We start from the raw sequence: 16023 nt of genomic DNA, 5'->3' as shown, positions 1-16023 counted from the left end.
ATAAGAATATTAGTTTCTATAATTTAATCAAAATAGCTCTTTTATTTTAAGAAATTTATTTCTGATTTTCTTAATATCCTCTGGGAGTATGAAAATGTTTTATGCTCAGGAAATGATATATATTCTTGTCATTACATATGTACAGGCAAACAGAAAACTTGCAGCTTTATTTCTATTACTCCAGCCATATGTCAAAAGTAGACATAAATACATATAGAAATTAACCAGCCAAAATCCAAAAAGATCTATTCTCTTTTCCAGCAGGCACAAAGTATTTTTAAAATAATTTATGCTTTCAGAAAGACACACAAACCAAAAAGAATATCAAATTGTATTCTTTGTCCTCTGTTGTTTAAGAGACTAGATTCAATCATCCTGAAAGAGATAACCAAGGGGTTACATCATCAAGCCCAATTTTCTGACAGGCCAGTACCAGTGGAAAATAATGTTTCATCCATGTATAAATCAGATTCAAAGTACACAGAGACAACTCTGTCCAGTATATAGTCAGACTGGTGTTTAGATATTGGACATATTAGTCCTTGAGCCTGGTTGTAGTGTAGGAAATAGCCCCACCCACAAGTTAATCAAATATAAATGAACCAACAGAGTTGCCTAAGAATAAGAAATAAAGGTTTTTTTTTAAAGTAAAATGGAGTGGGATAGGAAAAGAAGATTCAACCAAAGGAAATTTCTGTTGCCATTGGGATTCACTTCAAGAACCAAGAATATCTATGCATGGGCTAGAGCAACCAAGGAGTCAAACTTCTCAAGCAACATAGTATACTTGGTCCCAGAAGGTAAGTCTTGGGCCTCTTAGAGAGACCATCAAAACTATTGAAGCATTATATTTATAAGTGGGCATATATCAAAATGTATTCAACCCACTAATGAGGGACACAGCAGGATGGTAAAACTGGTTACTACTCTTCATTCATTGTTTCTCAATAAGCCGTTCATTTTCATACCCTATGTAGTGATCTTCACACTTCCTTATCCTGGAATTATCTTCCCTATTTTTCTCAATTTAATATATTGTTACTGGTCTTTTTGGCAGTATTATGAATAATAGTCACCATAACAGTCACATTACATCCTCATGTTTTATTTTTTTAATAATTGAAAATTTGTAACTTTTGACCATTTTTACCCATTTTGTCCACCTCCCACCAGTGCCTCTGGCAACCATCAATCTAATTTGTTCTCTGTATCTGTGAGTTCAGTTTTTGTTTTCTTTTGCTTTTTATTTTTTGTATTTTTATTTTTTATTTTTGTTCAAATACAGTTTTCTGCTTTTTACCCTTGCCCCTCCCCATCACCCCAGCCCTCCCTGCCTTCCTCCCCCTTTTCCACCCCACCCTGTTGTTGGCCATGTGTCCTTTATAATTGTTCCTGTAAACCCTTCACCCTTTCCTCCCATTATTCCCTCCCCTCTCCCTTCTGATCACTGTCAGCCTATTCTCAATTTAAATGTCTTTAGCTATACTTTGCTTGCTTGTTCATTTTGTTGCTTAGGTTCCTGTTAATGGTGAGATCATATGGTATTTTTCTTTGATGGCCTGGCTTATTTCACTTACCATAATGCTCTTAGAGTCCAGGTTCATACAAGCTGTGGCAAAGAGTAGGAGCTCCTTCCTTTCTTCTGTGTAGAATTCCATTCTGTAGATGTACCATAGTTTTTTGGTCCATTTATTTACTGATGGGCACTTGGGTTGCTTCCAGCAACTTGATTATTGTCAAGTTGACTTGATTATTGTCAATTATGCTGCTATAAACGTTGGGGTGCAGAGGTTCTTTTGGACTGGTGTTTCAGGGTTCTTAGGATATAATTGCTGGTTCTAGCAGTGGAATTGCTGGGATATAATTGCTAGGGTTCTGTCAGTGGAATTGCTGGTTCAAAAGGCAGTGCTACTAGGGTTCTAGGGTTCTCCTTTCTCTACACTTGTCTTTTTTTGAGTTAAATTTATTGAGGTAACATTGGTTAATAACATTATATAAGTTCAGATATACAATTCTATAATACATCATCTACGTATTTCATTGTGTGTTCACCACCTGAAGTCTAGTCTCCCTCTGTCATCATGTACTTGACCCCCTTTGTCCTCTTCATCCTCCCTCCAATCCCATTACCCTCCAGTAACCGCCATACTACTGTTGGTGACCCCAAAATTGTTTGGTTTACTTGTTTGTTATTTGTCTTTGAAGGTATAAGACTCTCTCACCTACTTTTAATCAAAGTCACTGTGACTTTCCTCATCTTATTAAGCATATTTCCCATAATGCATATCTGCAATTTATACTTTATGATAGTTATTGTACTCTCAGTACAATAGTTATTGTATTAGGTCTCTCTCTAATTTCTGTACTTTTGTAATTTCTTACAGATATTATATTTCACAATGTTATATTTTACCTTTTTTGTTTGAACAAAATTGTTCAAACAAAACACTAGTCAGTAAAATTTGTCAAATAAAATTTTACAGTAGTCAGTAAAATTTGTCAAATAAAATTGGTATAGTGAAACAATATTTTGAACAATTACTTTCTGAGCAGTGTTCCACTTCATACAGATCAATATACCGTCATGCATCACATAATGATGTTTGGTTCAAGAATGGACTACAAGCCCTGGCTGGTGTAGCTCAGTGGATTGAGCGTGGGCCTGCGAACCAGACAATAGAGGTTCGATTCCCAGTCAGGGCACATGCCGGGGTTGCAGGCCAGTTCCCAGCAGGGGACGCACAGAAGGCAACCATACATTGATGTTTCTCTCCCTCTCTCCTCCCCTTACCCTCTAAAGATAAATAAATGAAATCTTTTTTAAAAAGAATGGGCTACATATACAAAAGTGAGATCCCATGAGGTTATAATGAAACTAAAATTTTTCTATTACCTAGTCAAGCTGTCATTAGGCCATAGCACAAGGCATTGCACCAATACATTGCATTGCAGTTGTCTAGTGTATTCATTACAGTAGCATGCTGTACAGACTTGTAGCCTAGGAGCTGGAGGGGAACATAATTTGTCACACCAAAGGATGTCTATTCAGCATAAGGGTTATTTTAGGCTGTTAAATTTTAAGAAATACCAGATGTGGTAGAAGTCCAAAAACCAATAAGTTACCCTATATAAAAGACATCTTATGTATTTAAGGAGAATCTCAACCCATTAAGGTTATTTCCTTTCCTGTACCAGGAAGAGGGAGATGACCTTATCTCTAGAAACTCTCATCAATGAAAAAAACCAAGACTTATATCTGTGTAAGAAATTTACCCTCCTTTATTTGTTTTTCCTGGTAACCTGCCCCGTCACTAACATCATCTTTGTTTTTAGCTGAAATGGTATTTAATGGTGGCTTCAGCTATTCTTTCAACTTACTTAGTTTTTCTGGATCTCTCCCATATTATTAATCTTTTGTTGTTTTTTCTCCCAGTAATCTATCTTTTGTTACAGGAATGTCTCAGGCAAGAAACCAAAAGGATAAAGAAAAAAATTATTCTTTGTTCTCTACAGAGCAATAGGCCATACCACATGGTGCAGGTGCATGGTAACCCATACTGCGTACATTTGTGTAAGGCCACACTCTATGATGTTCATGCTCAGACAAAATAACTTACAGATGCATTTCTCAGAGCTATCACCATGGTTAAGCAGCTCATGGCTGTAGTTTCTAAAGAGAATATAGAAGTTAAAGTAGTGGTAAAAGGTTTCATGGTGGCAATTGTACTGACCTAAATCTAGGAAAGGGTCATGAAAGAGAGGGATCACATTCTAGACTATGAAAAGGATATAACTAGATACTTGTGAACTGAGAAAAACCACATGGAGAGTGGGATGGAATAGAAAATATAAGTTGAAAGTGATAAGAAATAAGTCAGAACAGCTGTTTCTAATTCTTAGAAATGGTTGTATTCCTATTGCTGGCCACATATGCAAATGCAATTTGAGGGTATCTTTGCATATTAAACTATACTATTCATCTTTTCCACCCAAATCTATTGTCAATTTACAGAAGAAATCAATTATTTTAGCCCTCTTTGATTGTGGACATGATTCAGAAAGCCAATACTTAATCCTTTTTATGTTTTTCTTGTTATGATTTCATTAGTTGGGTGCAGAAAGGGCTATCCTTCATATATAGGGCATTTTTACAGACAATCGGAAAGCATTAATTGAACAATAACAACAGATTTGAATTCAATGGCCTGAAGGATAAACAGAATGTAAAACAGAGTCCTTAGCATAAAATAACTTATAATGTAGTTGGGGAGATAATGAATGCACATAGGGAGCCCTGCATCATGATATTTATAGAACCTACTTAAATGATAAATTCTGTTGTGCAAACTGAAGGCACCATGGAAAGTCAGCGGTAGCAAAATAAATCAATAGGGATCTAAACAGACCAGGAAAGACAATCCTCCTATGAACCAGGTATTGAGATTCATATTTGCCTGCATCACAATATCGAATCCCTCAGAAATCCCAGGAGCCTAATTATTCCTGTTTTTCAGATGATGGCATTGACTATCAATTTTTAGCTCTATTGATATCGCTCAAGTAGTATGTGACAGACAAAACAAAATCTAGAATTTTTGACTCTATATTCCAAGCTGCCTTACTTTGCCTATGTTTGAAGGCTTCTCATAACTTAAAAACTATGAGAAGCTGATAGTTTTTGATCTGCAGTAGGCAGTAGGAGTAGTGTTTTAGCAGAGAAAGGACACAACGAACAGGGCATTGAGACAAACTGAAGGTGTATCTGGATCACAGACTCTCTTTTCTGTCCCATATAAGAGAAATCCATGTGATGGTCTCATAGATTCAAGAAGTTTTTATCTAGCCTGTAATTCCTTCTGCCGAATTATCCAGCCGTATCAACAAAGGCTTCCCTTTGATCTCCAGGGTTGTCAGAAGCTGGACCTCCTTCAGTCCTAAACCTCACCGCACATTAAACTCTGAAGGTGGATCGGGAAGTTCTTTTGATGAAGACATAACATGATAGTACAAAGTTGGGAGATCTTAGTTTACTCCTCAGTCCTGGCTGCGCTTATTCCAGGGTCTTTCCCTGCCTGGTGTTCATCTTCTCAATGAATAGATCACAGGTTACTTGACAATAGATTCTTTCTTGTGTCATACAAAGCATGTTGTTTTAGAGGAACTTAAGTAAAGCCTTATTCAGAGATCTTTACTATTTCTTTTTGGTCTTCAACATTGTGAGGCCTGAATTATTATATCATTCCATTTTACAAATGAGAAGATGACACAAGTTTATTAATCCTTGTCCAGTACTTCTTACCTCTTATCACTATGTTCTAACTCTTAACTCAGCCACCTAATATGAATCCTCCTCTGTTCTTACAAATGCAAAGGGGACTTCTGATACTCTGGGTTGTGCAGGAATGTGGCATGTGCTTTGACTTCATCCAGCCTGTCCCAAATAGAAAGATTGGTAGCCCCCGAGAATTTTCTTAATTTCTTAGCTTGGAGAGATACTGTATTTTGCTGTGTATAATGTGCGCCCATGGTTTTGTGCACATTACACATGGGATGATTATACCCATCCATGGCGTGTAATCATTATGCCCATGTATAATGCACATCTTTATTTTTTCCTCAAAAATTTGGGCAAAAAGGTATGCATTGTACATGGCAAAATACAGTAATTTTCCTCCTAAAACCATATATTTTAGTTACTCTTCGAAAAAACATCACTGATGCTATTAATATACTCTAGTCTCTATTCTTTGGGTACTAGCCTTGGCCTTGTTATGTTAAGAGAAAATGTGTCTTTCTCCCGAGTTTTAACAACTCAGTGGCTGATTGTATCTAAGTCACATATCACAGGTATTTCTCATGGTAGCAGGGTACAGTTTCTCAGGGCATGGCAGGAGTCAGGATGCTTATGCTTAAGTTTAATAGTAGACCAACTTGAATAGTAGACCAAGAATTATTAAAATGTTTTTCAAGTGATGTTTGCAAGTTCTTGTGGCAGCAGATTTTGGAGAATCTGAAAAACTAGGCTAAGAATTGAAACAATGTTTGAGTTGTTCGTTAAAACAGAAAACTATAAGATATCTTTTAAACGTTCTCTTTTTATCACTTTTTTACATATTTTTCTACTTATGTTTAATCTATCACCAAGTATTATGAATTATGTTTCCAAAGTACATCTAAATGTTAGAAGTTAATTTCTTTGTATACTTCCATTAACTAATTCAAACAGCTAGTATCTCTTTTATATATAATTTCAATAACCTTCTAATTAGTGCTAATATCATTAAGTGTTGTATGGGAATCACATGAATTAAACATAGAAAACCCAATAAATAAACACCCAATAAATGGTATAAATATTTTCTTCCATTTAATTCTTTGTATAGAATTTAGAGCAATCACTTTCATATTTAATTCACTTTAATTTTATTAAAGTAAATTTACCAGATAGGTACTAGGCCCAGACTGGGTCTGCCCCAGGCTATGTGTGGGTTCTCCACTCTGTATAACAGGTAAGGTTTCATGACATGAGTTCAGGTGATTTTGAGAGTATATTTATTAAGGCTGCAACAGTAAATCAAAGGAAGGACTTAGGGTAGAAGAGGCAATAGGGAGGGAGCCTAGGTGGTGCTCTGCTTTGGTTCCCTAGAAGTGAAATAGGAAAGTGAGCCAAGGTAGGCTCACTTCTCGTTACTCCCACCCCCATCTTTTTACTGTCAGCTTGTTCTTTAGTTCAATGTCTGGTTCACTAGTTATATTTGAATAAGATGATAATATCCTTCCAAACTTAAAATTTAAAACCATTGGCTGTAAAAATACTTTATTTGTGTATAATAATTTTCTGAAATATCTGTAAATTTTATTACTTATAATTTTCTAAGTTTAGGAGCTAGTTCTACTACTTTTCTTTTGCAGTGGAAGAAAACATAAACCTTCCTTCCTTCCTTCCCTCCTTCCTTCCTTCCTTATTCTTTCAATATATTTTTTTCTCAAAATTTGCAATACCTCCCTTTAAATTTGCAAAGTTTCAAGGTTGTGCTTAATGTTCATTGTTTGGTTCATGTCACAAGAGGATTATGTATGTTCTATAAAAAGAAGTGAGTATTGTTTTATCATGAAACAAATGTAAGTCAAAGGAAATTATTTGGGTTAGTTTTCCTAGTCATAAGTTTTATGTCAGGACAACAGACTATATACTTTGTAGAATTTAGATGTGGAGAAAATCTTTCAGATTTAATGTGGTTTCTTCCATTTATTTTACCTAAATACAGAACTTTTTTAATGTGGAGAAAATCTTTCAGATTTAATGTGGTTTCTTCCATTTATTTTACCTAAATACAGAACTTTTTTAGCTTTGCTTTTCCCTGTTATTCTAGAATATTAATTAATCAAATAAAATGTATTTGTATGAAGACATAATTATAGTTTAGGTGTTGAAATGTGAATAAATTATGTACTTTGTAGGTCTCAGATTAGCTTGAAAGGATAGTAGTGCTAACATACTACACTTTATTTTCATCTCCACAACTTCTAAACTAAAGCATAATGCTCATATTGGAGGAAGAACTGTTACATTTAAGGTCCTGGTTATCTTTTGCCAAATAAAGCAACAATCCCTTAACTGTGACCCTCATAACCTCTATTAAAATACATACTGTTTTGTGTATGCCTTTTTTTTCAGAGGCCTTTTCTTCTCTAGGTGAGACATATGTTTGAGTCTTTTTTTTTAAATCCTCACCCAAGAACATTGTTTTCATTGCTTTTAGAGAAAGAGAAATAGAAACATTCATGCAAAAAGAAGTATCTATTGGTTGCCTCCCGTATGCAACCTGGTGATCACATGCACCCAGACGAGGGACCCAGCCCACAAACTAGGAATGTGCCCTGACTGAGAACTAAACCTACAGTCTTTCAGTTATGGGACAGATGCTCCAACTGAGCCACACAGGCCAGGGTTATGGTCGAGGTTTTTAATCATTATGTTATCTCTTTTTTGAGCTTGACATAAAGCTATTCAGCAGAATTTTTCTGAACATTAATAAAGTAAGGACCCCTTACTTCATATCCAATCAATATTTCTTTAACAGGGACACCGAAAATCAACATGACCTCTGTTGAACTCATGATCTTTGTTCTGAAACCTACTTTCTCTTTCACTTCTCTTAATATATGCATTCAGTTTCTAAAGTCAGAAACACAGAAATAACTCATGTCAACCTTCTATTTTCTTACCCATTCAAATTTAATAAGTCAGTAAGTTTACTGATTCTTCGTAGTTCCCACATCTGTCCACTTAGTCTCAATCTTCACTGTGAATATCATGATAGTTAGAGGCACTACTATTTCTCACCTAGAATATTGCAATATCATGCATACACCAATCTCAAATTAACTACTGCATCATTTTTCTTAAAGTGGAAAATGCTGGCATGGACTTCATTTTATGGCCTCTCTATGCCTCTTTTTAACTCTCTAGCCTCATTTCATGGCATCCCCTTACAACAAGCACTAGATTAATAACCTTTTTGCACTTGTTGTAAAACTCTAAGCATTTTCTGGTACAGGGTCTTACATGTGATATCTTTTCTTCAGAAAAGAAAGTATCTTTTCTAATACTCTCTCCTCTCTGCTCACTCCTCTCTCACGTTTTATGATTTAACCATTACTCATTTCATCAAAATTTAGCTTAAATTTCACTTCCTACCAGTGGAGTGCTCTTTTTCAAAGGCAACTGTGACTATAATATTTTCTGCTCAGACTCCTTCAGTTAATCGTCAAATGCCAAATTCTTCAACACCACCTACCTCACTGGCCTTTTTTTAATTCTTCTTTCTCCACATGGAAACTTTTCATATGTTAACAACATTCAGAAGTTACTTTCTTGGGGAATTTTTTCTCGACCTCTAGATTAAATGTAGTTCTTTGTTTTATTCACTCATAACATGTGCTAGAAATTTTTAATTTTATAATTTTACATTTATTTGTGTGTTTTTAAAATTACCTTTTCCTGTGGTAAATAACAACCATTTTTTTCAAAATACTTTATTTTTTGTTCTAAAGAACAATTTAAATGGCATTAATTTACTTTACCTTTTAGAAGTTAAAAAGCATATGTAAGTATATTTTAAAAGGCCAGTCATCTTAATAAGAGGCAAATTGTCAACAGCATTTTTCATTTCTATTAATGATTATTTGTCTGTTGAATTTTCTTCTACATTTTTGAATTAATTTCATAATTACTATCTTTCTGAGGATAAATGCATTTTATTACTGATTTCAAATATATTGTTATTTTTATTTTAAATTCCTTTGAGTGATTATAATCCTCTGCTCATTTAAAATAGTATGTATTTGTGTATGTAGGTCTGTGTTTACTATTTTATTGATTAGGGCTCAACAGGTGTGATTATCTTTTTTCTTCTGAAACAACTACTTCTTGAGTTTTCTAATTTTACACTTTTTGGTAATAATTTTTCAATTCATTCTCTAGTACTTATAAAATCCTTCTTTCATAAGTTATTTTCTGTGGATCATTTAAAAAAGTATATAGTTGAGAGATTAGTTTAGCTCTACTTTATTCATTATTATTTATGAAACTTTTGAGCTTTGGATTTATTACTAGTCATATATCTGATTATGTAAATTAACCTTTAAGTAATGATCCTAGTATATTTATTATAAATATTTTACAGATTTTATTTTCTTTTAGATAAAAAAGTTATTTTTATTATTATTAATTTGCAGGTATCTGGCTTATACATTTTGGTATTTCTTCCTGATCTTTTTGAATTGCCTTAGAGTTATGTGACCCACACATTTTTTTGTTTGTTTGTTTTGATGTGGAAAAATTTCCCCTCAGGCTTATTCTATGAGTGATATATATAATAACACATATACATTTTAATTTCTAACTTAGTTTGAATAAACGTGATCATCAAAATCAAAGCCAAAAATGTTAAAGAATTTAAGATTTTAAAAAGATTTTGTTTCTCATCCTCTTTTTCTTTTGTCAATACTGTTGCTTTTTATATAAGGATATTATGAAACTTTTATCTTTGTTGATGGTTATATATGTAACTTTCTAAACCAGTCAGTATTTGATCAAGAAGCAGATTTACCACGAGTACTTTGGAATAAAGAGTACTCATCGGTGAACTCTATGGATGTCATCTAGTATTCTAGGTGAAATCTAGAAGTGGCACTTGGAGAGGCAGAGGACCGCCACTAACGCGCATGCCCGCTGCTCGGGCACAGACAGATGAATGGGAGTTGCAGGCTGCTGGGACGCTGGGCCTTCTGACCTGCCGGAGGGGCACCATGGGGAAGGTGGTGGAGAAACCTGCGGAAGGCTATTGACGCTCCTTCTGCTGTTGGCCTCTAGGTCAGCACTGTCAGCAGGTGGAAAGAAGATTTCTGCATGATGTGGCAGAAACCAAGATAATCTGGGACTCGCCAGCACCCCTGACTTGTCCTTGCCCTCTCACCCCAGTTCTCACCCCAGTTCTTTTCAGAGAGTAATTGCTGCCACCGCATTTCTTCTTTCCCAATCTCACACGATTTTCTCTTTCAACAACCTCTACGTTTTATCTATGCCAGGAATACTAGGACATGTAGTTCCAGCTTATAGATTTCCACCTTTTAACACCACTATTGTTTACCCTTTACCCTTGGTAAAGTTGTTTAACCTTTGAAAACTTGGCACTTATGTTTTACCTTTTTAATTATATAATTCTTCTGAGTAAAGTGATAGTATAATCATGCAACTATCTCATATAAACTTCTCACCCAGAGAGAATATATGTTACCTCATCTATCTTTGAATTAACATACGATCCTTTTCTAGCTGAGTCATGGTCATTCTTTGATAGTTTGTAACTTAAATAATGAGAAATAAGCTAATAAATTGGAGAATGAGTGAAGGAAAACAACTGTGTATGCATATGTACTTATATGCCTACATATATACACATACTGTGAGTACACTGAACACACATATATACATAATATACATGATATATAAATGCACAATATCTGCAAGATACATTGTATATATTATCTGCACTTGTATACATGTGTGCGCACATATACTACATGTGTGTATATGCATGCATGTACACACATATGAGCTTGGACTGCCCATACAACTAATTACAGAAAAAAATGACTATGTACCTAACCTATGAATATTTCTTTCTTGCATTGAATACACGCACTCACATATTTTTCAATTTTATATAACTACAGCAAGTTCTTTCCTTCTGTAACTAGTATATGGTCCGAGCTGGCATTTGCATCTACCATCTTACCCAATAGATCATATTTTCTCTTTGCCCTAAACTGTAATTGCCATAATAAAATGCCAAAATAGACTGGGTGGCTGAAACAACAGGCATTTAGTATCTCACAGTTTTGGAGCTTGCAGAGTTCAAAATCAAGGTGCTGGCCCAAGGGAGGATCCCTTTTTTGGCTTGCACACCACGGCCTTCTGGTTGTGTCCTCATAGAGTGGAGAGTGAGCATTGCAATCTATTCTTCTCCTTCGCCTCTTAGAAATTCACCAGTCCCATAAAGGCCCCTCTCTTATAACTCATCCAACCCTGCTTACTCCCCACAGGCCCCATCTCCAAACACCATCACATTAGAGGTTACAGCTTTAATATGACTTTCTGGAGCACACAATTAAGTCCGTAGCAGCCCTCAGCAAGCACCTCAGCTAGCAAAAGAATCTTGCCTGGTTAGATGAACCAGACCTTTTAACTTGAACAAACCTTCATTCCTGAATGATTTATGACATTGCTAGTCTTGCCCGTATTGGATTATTATAGTTTTCACTGACTCATCACAGGATGTGAAGCATTAAGAGGTGCCCAGTAGAGATCCTCTATTCCAGATATACTCCTTTTTATCTCCACTATTAGCATCTCCAATTTCCCCATAATAATCAGGGTAATCAGCTCCTTCAGTGCATGTTGATTCACTGACATGAGGACCCCCACCTGACCAGGTGGCATTTTCATTTTCCAGTTTAATGGAACCACTGTTGTGACCTTGGGTATAAATATTCCTTCCTTTAAAATTAAGATTGTTAGACTAGCAGAGCTCAGAGTGCTGTTTTGAAAAGCAAAAAATTCACTAGAGGCTCATTACTGGGTATAATAAAAGGAGCTATTCACATTAGCACAGCCTGACTCCTGGACTTGTTAAACCTGGATATGGGGAAAAACAGCACCATACAAGTTCTGTCCAGAAAATATACCCAGCCATGCATTATGAAAAAGAGACATTTATTGAAGAAGATACGAGAAACATTGCACATAGGAAAATGACACCTCAGTCCTCTTCAATGTAGGTGCCTTGGGACCTCACACAATTTTCCCAATCACCATCAGCTGCCTTATCGCATTTTCCTGAATCTCACTGATGGTCAGAAATCTCTTCCCTTTCAAAGGTGATTTTAGTTTGGGGAAAAGCCAGAAGTCTCAGGGCACCAAATCTGGGCTGTAGAGGGCTGAGTCACCTAGGTGATTGGGTGTTTTGTAAAAAAACTGCACAAAAATTATATATGAGCAGGCATGCTGTTTGTGATGAAGCTGCCAATCACCAGTTGCCCACAGTTGTGGCTGTTCTCATATTGCATCTCTCAACCTACAAAGAACCTTGAGGTAGCACTCCTTAACAATTTTTGGCCTGAAGGGGTGTACTGGAGAGGGACAAAACCTTCTCAATCAAAACCCACAGTTAACATGGTGTTGATCTTGCTGCCACTTTGCGGTGCCTTCTTTGGGTGTGGAGAACCAGGTGACTTCCATTGGTATGACTGGGCCTTCATTTCTGGAGATGAATCATCACCCATGATTCATCTCCAGTTTGACTGTCTTAAGAAAAACTGGTTCATTGGTAGCAGTTTGAATCAAGTCATTAGCAACTGCAGCACGATGTGTCTTCTGCTCTGGTACTAGAAGCCACAGAATAAATTTTGCCACAACACCTTTCATAAAAGATCTTATATCAAAAAGTTGGATACAGTAGTTTTTGAAATCTCCAGATCAGTTTCTTGTAGTTCATTCACTGTCAGTTGCTGATCTTTGTTGACTGGAGCCCATATGTATTCAACATTCTCAGGTGTTCTGCTTGTGGCAAGGCTTCCAGAATGTGGATCACTTTCAAAAGATTCTTGACCATCTTTGAAGCATTTATGCTCCACTTCTATTTGCACCGTACTCATTGCATCATCCCCAAAAGCCTTCTGAATCATCTTGGTAGTTTTCATGGAGGAATGTTCAAGTTTAATGCAAAATTTGATGCAGATTTATTGCTTTACTTGCTCAGTCATTTTGAATATGGTCACACCGTACACACATTCACTCAACAGTGTTTACCACACTACTGACATTGTACAGTAAAGTTGTCATTGTTCATGCATGTGCATTCCAGTCCACTGTCCTTGGCTGCCAGGTTACATTGATGTCAGGCAAACTGTTCTCATTATATTAATAAAGGCTGGGATTTTTCAGGACTGACCTTGTCGTATAGTGGTCATTTAGTTAGAGCGTATCTCTCATCCTGGATGACATTGCCACAGCCATACAATATTGTACACATGGGGAGCCCCATAATTGAGTCTTCAAAATACCATTCCATTTTCCACAGTGTCAGGTGGCTTAGGTTGATAGCAGACATGGTAATATTAGTAAACTCCAAAAGTGTGAGCCACACATTTTTTTATGTAAAGTAAAATATTAGTTTTAACAGAAACATCATAGGCAGTTAAGGCACGTCTGTATTCAGAATAAATATCAGTTTCTGGGAGAACAACATGCTTCTGTTTTAGAAGTGGTCCTTATAATCAACCTGCCACCTGATAGCTAGCTGTCCCCCCTCCGGGACTCATATAATATCAGGGGTTCATTATTCATTTCTGCTGCTGATAAATTGATTATTCAGCAAGTGTCTCTAGCCAAATAATCTTTGATAAGTACAAATTCACTTTCATAAGCAAGTACATTACAATATTGTAGCCCTATGAAAACTTTTTTCCCCCACAAGAGTGAAAGTAGCTGGAAAAAAGAGGCTAACATCCACAGGACGTTCATCTTATTCACATGATTAAGATACTCTCTTGAGGTTGCTATGACCTGAGCATTCACACAAGTTTCTTCATTTTCTGGACATCAGCAAGCTCTACCTATAAACCACTTCCAAAGAATCTCTTGTTACCGATTTTTCAATTGTATTTTTCAAATCCTTAACCATCCAGCCAAAATGTTAGCCACTGCCCATAAGTTAGGGAAAAATCATACCTCTGTTCATCTCTTTCCTGGTAAACGTACACCCAGGTGCACTATTTGAAGTCTTGCCCACTGAAGAGACATCCCTCACCACTGCCTTTCAAGTTCATACTAAGTGGTATGTTGAAGCTAGAGCAGCTACTGTCCACATTTCTGATTTTCAGTCAAGAGCAGAGAAAATATGATGCATCTCTTTGAACAGACTTTGTATAGTCAACTATTGGCTTTTGTGTAGTCAATCACTCACTTTTTGTACTTTCTTAATTAACTTTGTCACATTGATTTTTTTCATATGACAACTATCTCCTAGTTTCTCCCTTTCCTGGGCATAAATACTTCTGTGGGGAGAGAGTTAGTTGGGTTCTCTATTTTGAATTACTGACTCTTTGAGCAGCCTTAACAGGATAAAGCTCTGTCTGTATTTACTTATTATTGGGAATCTGAGAGCTGACAGATATTCTTTCTCAACAAAATATACACCAGATATTATGCAAGAGGATAATGTTTTGTATATGTTTTTATATTTGTGTGTTACTTTAGTGCAGTATCATCCTGCTTTCCAGTCAAAGCAGATGAACTCAAGAGGAACATTTGTATTTACACCTTATCATGGCCATACTGGCTTCCGAGAGTGACACTATGAGCTAAGGATGTCAGTGGGAGTCCAGTGGAGGGATGCTTTATTTTTCACGAAAGTCATTTTGCTTTCAGGGGCCTCAGTGTAATTAGGTCTCAGTTTGGACTCACTTTGCACAATAAGTAGCCAAATATCTTACATATTGCTTGCAAACTTTTCCTTTTTTCGGGTGTTTTCTAGTTGTTAACCATTATATTTATATTTATTGGCTTGCTTAATTATTAAATTACTTATGTATTCATTTACATTTGGTTTGGTTATTTCATTGGGTATTTCAGAACTGAAGGAGTTAAAAGCAGGGGATCAGTTGGCATGTTGAGTGAAATCTACGTCTGCTTTTGGAACTCAGCTAAAGTGAGGACACTTAACCTGTTAACCCTGACCAGTCATCCTGGTCTGCTAAGACCCTCTGTATGCTAAGTGCACAACACATCGTATTTACACCTTTATTTCACCTCACCATTTAGTAAGCACACCTTCTAGGTCTTCATTTCATGACTTTATGTTCATGTTCCATAATATGAAGGACCCTGACATCCAAATGTGGGTTTCCAATGGATTTCGGAAGAAGGAATTTGAAACTAGTGTTGGACAGAAGAAAATCAGATTTTCATCATGATTTATTGGTACATCTTTGATAATGCAGCTTAAAAGGGAACTAAGACAAAGGTATTGATTTAAGAAAGAATTTATGTGGCAGTTTCAGTCTTCAGATGCCCTATTGAGAAGACAAGCAAAGTTGAGGCCAGAACAGATAAACAGACAAAGCACATTTCTGCAGATAAGCAGGGATGGCCGTGGTAAATACATACCCACTCCTGCATTGTCCTAGTGCCTCATACTGGGACTATGGGCTGTAACATGGAGTGCTCCCTCTTTTGTGTAAGAACACAAAAATGTTGCAGTAAACAGGAAGCTCAAATAAACCTCTAGCCTGAGTGATTTAAGCAAACACTTATGTTTGGAAATAGAACACCTGTCAAGTACCTTGAAGCTATAGACCTTATGACTTTTAAATAGGGGTAAAAGTAGTCAAGGGAACATTAAAAACTAATGAGTGAATAAATGAGATGGAGAGAAAAAGATTTTGGAAATCTAGTTG

The sequence above is a fragment of the Artibeus jamaicensis genome, unplaced genomic scaffold (genome assembly GCF_021234435.1).
Source record: "Artibeus jamaicensis isolate MK-2021 breed Jamaican fruit bat unplaced genomic scaffold, CSHL_Jam_final scaffold_286, whole genome shotgun sequence".
NCBI lineage: Eukaryota > Metazoa > Chordata > Mammalia > Chiroptera > Phyllostomidae > Artibeus > Artibeus jamaicensis.
This window is presented reverse-complemented; position numbering follows the sequence as displayed.